The following is a 7,086-nucleotide window of genomic DNA, read 5'->3' as shown; positions in this document are numbered from 1 at the left end:
GATCCCCCTTTTGTTTGTGTGTTGAAGAATTGCACTCTGTAAACTCTTGTTGCTTATGCTAGTTATACAATATCTGTAGGCAAAAAGAGGAACAAAAGGTGGCAGAAGGTAGTTGCATTGCTATGGGGCTTGCGGGGTGGGGGGCGGGGGCAATTCTCAGTCTTCAGATTCTGCTTGGCCAATTGCAGGGGGAAAGAGCAGGGGGTGGTGATGTATATATCTGCGCAAAGAGCGCAAGACACAGGAATTTCATGGCCATGTGGCCACTGAGGATAAAGAGACTGCTCCCATTTTATCTGTAGCTGTGGGTTTTCCATTGTTGTAAGTGACAAAGAGCTGCCTCCCTCTGAAACTGTTTATTGCATATCTTCTGCTTTTTCACCATCACTACTATAAATAAAAAGCATACTGTATTGATCCTACTCATTGTCACTGATGTAGATGAATAAAAGTAAAGCATCCCATTAAGGTGTTTTTCTTAATCAGCCCAGAACCATACTTAGAAGGAAAAGGGTTAATTTAAAAAACCCTTACTCATGGTGTCTTCATGTGGCATGAATTTCCACGCTAACTTGAATTCTAGTGCTATAGTTCAATATGGCACACCGTAGCTCATGTCCCTAAAGACCAGTTAAATAATCAATTTTGCCATTTTCTTTGACAATGTTGCAAATGTTTTCCAATAGCACTTGGTGTGTTTTAAGGTGGGAATTCTGGCTGATGAATCCTCCTGCCAATTTCTCCCTGAAGAACAAAGTCATTGCTTTTATTTAAAAAACCAACACCTACTATTCTCCACGTAAGTCAGTGGATTTTTGCAAAGAAATGTGCCCACCCTGCTATCTTCTGCTGTCTGCTACTTTGCTCTGCTACTTTGCTTCAGCTGAAATAAGCCCTATAGAATTCAGTAGGACTGACTGCAGGGTAAGTATGTGTCAGATTCCACTTGTTAGCCAGCCTGTCTGCGATGAAAATATTCCATTCAAATCAATAGGATGTACATATGGCTTGCTGATTCGTTGTGAGAAAAGCAGGAACGGATGCTTTACAAAAAGAGGTTGTAGGGGAAACAGAAGCCTCACTGAAATAGGATGTGGCTAGGGTTGGTTGGTTGTTTCTCTATGAAGGAAAGTGAAAATGTAGGAATTTTTAAAGGGGAAGAGAGAAAGGGTGGGGAAGAAGCTATATTGATATAGCTAATTAATTTATATTTAGGATTGGGTGGGCCTATGAGGAAACAAAGTGGAAAAAAGAAGGGGATTTTAAAAAAAGCGAAGCATAAGTAGCGAAAGGGGCGCTACTCTGAGGAAGCAGGGAAGCGAGGGAAGGCCGGCCGGCCTCTGGCTCCGCGGGAGAGGGGCTGCTGCTGCTGCCTCGTCTGCGGAGCCCAGAGGGGCAGGTCTGGGGGAGACTCCTGTCGGAAGCCCGGGAGACTTGCTGCCAGGTGGTGTGGACAATCCTGGACTAGATCGGACTTGGCCTTCACCTGGATCAGGCCGATGGCCCGTCCCGCCCAGCATCCTGCTCCCCCAGCGGCCAACCAGACCTCTCTTCCCGCAGCATCCCTGGCTCCCTCGCCGTGAGGCACCAGAGGGAAAGGGCCCCGGCGAGCTCCCCGGGGGGGGGGGTCGGGATCCGCGGCGGCCCGAGGGGGGGGCGGGCTGGGCGAGAGAGGGAGCTCCGAGGCAGAAGCGGGGGCTGCCAAGAGCCCGAGGCCCCGGGGCGCTGGCGGGGAGAAGGGGCGTGGCAAGGCGGGCCTGGCGGCGGCGGAGCAGAAGGGGCCAAGAGCCGCGCAGAGCGGCGCGCGCAGCACGTGAGGAGGCGGAGGCGGCATCGGCGGCGGGGCTGGCCTGGCTCCGCGTCTCCGCCCGCCCGCCCGCCCGCCTTGCGGAGCCCCGGCAGGAAGGCGGAAGAGCCAGGAGGCGCCGCTGCCCGGAGGGAGCCGAGGGCGCTGCCGGCGCGTCTGGCGGGGTGAGGCCGGGGGGGGGGTCCGGGCTCGCCTCTCTCTCTCTCTCCTCCCTCTCCGATACGCGGGCGCGGGGGGGTCCCCTGCTTTGTCTGGGCTTCGAGGAAGGGGCCCCCCCGCCGCCGCCCCCCGTCTGCTCCCTGCCTGCTTCGCCCGCAGAGGGACCTGCCGTCTGGTAGCTGTGCCCCCCCCCCCCCGCAGCAGCCTCGCCGCTCGCCTTCTTTCTTTCTTGGTTCTTGGGGCGGGGGGGGGATCTGGCTGCTCTCCGCTCCTCTTGAAGGTGTGCTGGGTTGGAGCAGGAGGGCGCTCTCCCTTTCTGGAAAAGGGCTCCTCTCCGTCCAGGTGGGCGAGACTCTTTGTCAGGAGTGGCGGGGGGGGGGACTTGGGGGATCCTCGCCCCCCTTCTGTGGTAGCAGCCTGTCTCGCTTTTGCCAGGCGTCGCTGGAAGGGATAACCTGCTCCTTTTGCAGCCCCGGGGGTTGACTGCTTTGTTGGGGTAAAATATGATATTTGAGGCGCGGGGAGGGGGCCGACTCTGCTTTCCAGCTTGGACTCTTATTTGTCCTGGGAGGGTCGGGATGAGGAGCTTTCTTTGCCCTCCCAGGTAGCAGCAGAAGCCGATCTCAGCCAATTAAAGGGTTAATTGGTAGGTCTGGAAGGCTCCTTTGCAAGCTTGGGGGAGTGGGTGGTGTTTTGTATTTAGAGCCCCTGATGTTTTAATACTCAGGTTAAATTTTTCGTTCGTAAATGGGGGGTCTATTTATGTTTTTCAGTTGGCATGGCGGCTTGCGTCTATGGCTGTTGAGCTAATAGGATTGTAAAAGGAGTGTGGCAGAGGTTGAGCATAGGTCGGGCTCTGCATCTGCTTCTCCAGACTGGATTGGAAAAGCCCTGCCTTGCCCCTTGGCCAGCCTTGTTCTCCATGCAGACTTTAGGAATGTGTGTCTGGAGGGGTGTGGGCTTCAAAGCTGCCAAGTTCTCCCTCTCAGCCTGCCATAATGAGGGTGGGAGAAGCAGGTCCAGCCCAAAGCATTTTGGGACCTGCGGTGGACCCCAAAATGGAGCCTCCCTCCCTGCCAAGGAAGAAGGGGCGAGGGAAGAGCTACATCAGAAGCAAGGGGTGGGAGATCAACATCGAGATCTGCTGCCCTGTGGATCCTACCACCTAAGGCAGTTGCCTCGCCTGGCCTCATGGTTGGGCTGGCTCTGAAGCATTCCTGAGCTCTGCCTGTCAGTCTGCTAATGGAGTCACACAGACTGTGCTCAGTCATCTGATCTGCTCTTGCCTCGGGTGACAGCAGCAGGTTTCTCTGGTACCCAGGCAGCGATCTGGCCGGAGAGAGGGAGACGACTGAGGTAGACCAGCATTGGGAGGTGGAGGCCATCTGCTTTGTGCTGGAGACCCTGTAAGGTTTCCAGATTACTGCTGTTAGCAAGGAAGGCGCTTCCTCCTTGATCCCCTTCCTTCCAACACAAAAGCTCTTGTAAACCGAGAGGCAGGCAGTTTCATTTGAACTGGGTGGAGAGATGCAGCAATCAACTGGTGAGCAGTCTGCTGCATGACATCACTGGTTGGGTGGAAGTGTCATTGGCCAAACGAGCAGAGTAAGTACAGAACTTCCTGCCACGAGTGTTGAGATTATAGATTTCCTTATAGAGCAGCTAGAAATGTATGCTTTTACAATTGGAAATACCTTGATTGCAAGGAACAGCATGTTTAGAATGCTATATTACCCTTAAGTTGTTTCTCAGAGACAATGTTTATTACCAGCGACTGATTTTTCAGTTTTCAGATTCATTTTAAGCGATTAATCACCTTTGCTTGGTGTGTGAGAGAGATGTGTGTAAAGTGAAATTAGCCCATGACCAGGACTTGGTTGCATGGACAGCTGGCTAGAATAGTTATCCTTGCCAAGCATTTGGTGGTTTAAGAATCTTTCCGTTGCTGATATGCATCTAGAGCTTAAATATCCCGTGATTAAAAAAATTAAGAGTGGCATGCTTCTCCCTCACTCTTGTGCATGGTGCAAATAAGTTTCTTCATGCCTCTGTATATGTAGCTTTTGTGAAAGGGGAAAATATCAAACAACTCTGATTAAGTTCAAGTACGTCTTGTAACTTCTGCTCTTTGAGGTTTTGTGTTTTAGCATCTTTGTGACTTTTAAAACTACAATATGACTGTGAATCCACATTTTAGTAATAAATGTAGGAGAACTAAATTCTGTAGTAAATAAAAGCAGGTAAAACATACTGTATTCTGCCATCATGTTAATTTAGCCTTGTAAAAAATGATCTAGCAAATTATAATCCTGTGTGTGAATGTGAGAGAAGTCGAAACAAAATTAAAAAATTCTTTGTTTCGACTACGGCAGACCAACACGGCTACCTACCTGTGTGAAAGAGTGTGCATGAGAGCATGCACATGTCTAGTACAATGAAAGGGTTGTGTTTTGTTTCTGTTCAAGTTTGAAATGGAATTGTAGGTTACGTAAATGGGAGCATATTAAATGTCCCTTTCATATTGCCCATAATCCTATAGTATCTTAATCTTTAAAATCTGTAAATACTTAACTGCTGTCATACCTCTGACTATGTGAATGTACCAGAAATGTGCAGTGACCCAGAGTTGGAAAGTAAGTAAGGGAACTTAATTTCCTTTAGGATAGTATTGTTTTCCTACTGTTGGAAGGGTTTCCTCTATTTGTACAGTGGAACCTTGGGTTACGTACTGTCCTCCTTACAAACGCTTTGGGTAATAAGCTCTGCTAACCCGGAAGTAGCTGCTCCTCGTTGCAAACTTTGCCCCAGGATGAGAACAGAAATTGCGCACTGGCAGCAGCGGGAGGCCCCGTTTCCGCTTAAGAACAGACCTCTGGAACGAATTAAGTTCGTAACCGGAGGTACCACTGTACTTCTTAAAGTAACAGTAAAATGGCAGCTCATGCAGCCTGTCAAAATTGTTCTTAGTGTCCCAGGCAGCATCAGATGTGTAATAGCTTTTCATTTTAAAAACAAACAAGGGCCAGATTTTTGTTCTACTGAGGGTTGCTGGATCTATTATTGAAAATTAAAGTGTGGAAATAAGGGGATAAGCATGATATCCATGGGGCTGTGATGCTGTAAAGGGTCAGTCCTAACCAGGCTTATGATCCAGGCCTGCTTCGGTATGCCTGTATCTGGGGCCAAGAGATACCATACTCATAACCGGCTCTTCTAATTTTATGTTTTTATACTTGAGTCCAGTTGAATAAAGGAAGGATGCATAGTTGACTTAGTACAGTATTTCTAAACTGCCCAACTAGAATAACTGGAAGAGAAACACATCTAAATAAAATAATTGCACACTGTTTTCAAAGTAGGGTTAATGTAACCAAAGGCATTCAAAGCTTTGTATTTTACATATAATTTAACTAGTAATTTTAGGTAAGGGAAGCTGATTAGGGTTCTATCTAGTCAGTCTGTTTCTCCCTCTTCCTCCTCCCAGTTTGCTCCTCCATGCCATGGAATAACTAGCATTGTTTAATCATTGAGCTGGTGAAATCATGAGTGTAGAGTTTTCTTAATAAGCTGAATCCCTGATGACTGTATGTGTCATGTTTTCATGAAGGGCAAATGGGCATTGACACATAGACCCACCTCTGAGTACCAGTTAATTTTCACCCCACCCTGCTAATGAAGGTCTTGTAACTCCTGATGATCCCATTATGCTACATGAAAGGGGGATGGAATTCAAATTTAAATCCCCTTTATTGTACAAACAAGTAAAGTATGATCAATAAATACTAAGGTATGATTCCAAGTTCATCAGGACAAGGGAAGGCAGACTTTGAAACATACAAGGCTTGCTTTTTACTAGAAAACTGTGTTCAGCAATACATTTTTAATTTATCAAAATGAATGTATAAAAGATCAGGATCTCTTAATAGTTGAGGAGAGACTACAGTACATTTTCTTACCTAAGTCAGAAGGGGGTGGCTTGCTGGACCATACCAAGGCCCACTCAGTCCTACCTCCTTTGCAAGAATCCCAGTAACCAGCTGCTGTTAGGTAGTCCACTAACAAACTGTGGGCTACCTTCTGACCTCTCTGCATTAAGAGTTCTTGTAGATTTCTAACATCCTAAAGGCCATGAATAAGATGCCAAGAAATACAAGATGCCTTACAAATATCTCCTATCATTCTTCGTCTTAACTTTAAATAGTCTATATCTGGCCTATCATATCTCCTCTCAGTCAGGGGGTTGGACTCGATGGCCCTTGTGGTCTCTTCCAACTCTATGATTCTATGATTCTCTTTTCCAGGCTAAACATACCCAATTGCCTTGTAGCGCTTGGTTTCCAGACCATTGAGTGATGAACGTCAATGAAACTTGCTTGTGAGTAAACCTGTGTAGACATGGGTTAGCTGCTCTGGAGTCTTTCCACATCTGCAAGTGGACCCTAAAAAGCTAGATACTAAAAGTGTGTCGGGGTTAAACTATAGGTATATTTTGGGACTTCATTTGTGTCTAATTTACTTGAGTCTTCTTTGGGGGTTTCATTGGAAGCAGTGATCTAACACAATTAGAGGGCTTGGCACACAAGCCAAAAAATGTCAAAATGGCCAGGCTTCCCTTCCCTAAACTGAAGTGTTCACCAGCCAAAGAGTTTGTCTCCTCTTATGCTATTCCTTTCATCCTGCTTGGTGGTGGCTGAGGAAAAAGCATCGCCTTGGTTCCCTGTCAATAAACTTGTCTTGTCCTTTATTTTGCTCTCCTTTCCTTGTATATCTTGAAAGGATGAACAACGTTCAGTTCAGTTTAGTTGTTAAAATGAGGGTGCAAGTTCTCTAGTGCCTGGGAATTGGCAGAGGGAGGTGTGTGACTCATGAAAGCCACCTTTGTTTATACCCTTGGCGTTCCTGTGGGGAGTATTTCCTAAGTTGTTGGGTTAACATGTTTCCAGCTGCCTCAGCTGGAAAAGGGCTTTTGGGTATTTAAATGAAGTGTTTGCTTGCAGCACATGGGCGATGATCTCAGCTTCTCTGAGGCATTTTTTTGGCTAGTGGGGGAGTTAACTGTGAACAGCACTCTTAGCTTGCCTGATAGTGGTGTCTCTGGAGCATGGCAGCCAGCCCTGTTT

At 47.6% G+C, this 7,086-nt stretch overlaps 1 protein-coding gene across 12 annotated transcripts in view; it reads left to right on the top strand.

The window, feature by feature from the left end:
• The first annotated feature begins 1,808 nt into the window (after nt 1-1,808).
• Nucleotides 1,809-7,086, top strand: part of CLIP1 (CAP-Gly domain containing linker protein 1) — a 106,006-nt gene continuing 100,728 nt past the window's right edge. For 7 of the 12 annotated variants that reach the window (XM_079957743.1, XM_079957744.1, XM_079957745.1 and 4 more), the window contains exon 1: nt 1,809-1,971. The gene's annotated coding sequence lies outside the window, so the exon portion shown is untranslated. Of the gene's footprint in view, nt 1,972-3,306; nt 3,572-7,086 lie in introns of those variants that run through there. The other 5 variants (XM_079957739.1, XM_079957747.1, XM_079957738.1 and 2 more) reach the window with 2 other exon arrangements.

The sequence above is a fragment of the Podarcis cretensis genome (assembly GCF_951804945.1).
Source record: "Podarcis cretensis genome assembly, chromosome: 16".
Taxonomy (NCBI): Eukaryota; Metazoa; Chordata; class Lepidosauria; order Squamata; family Lacertidae; genus Podarcis; species Podarcis cretensis.
Note: the sequence above shows the minus strand (reverse complement) of the source record. Positions and strands in the feature narration are given on the sequence as shown.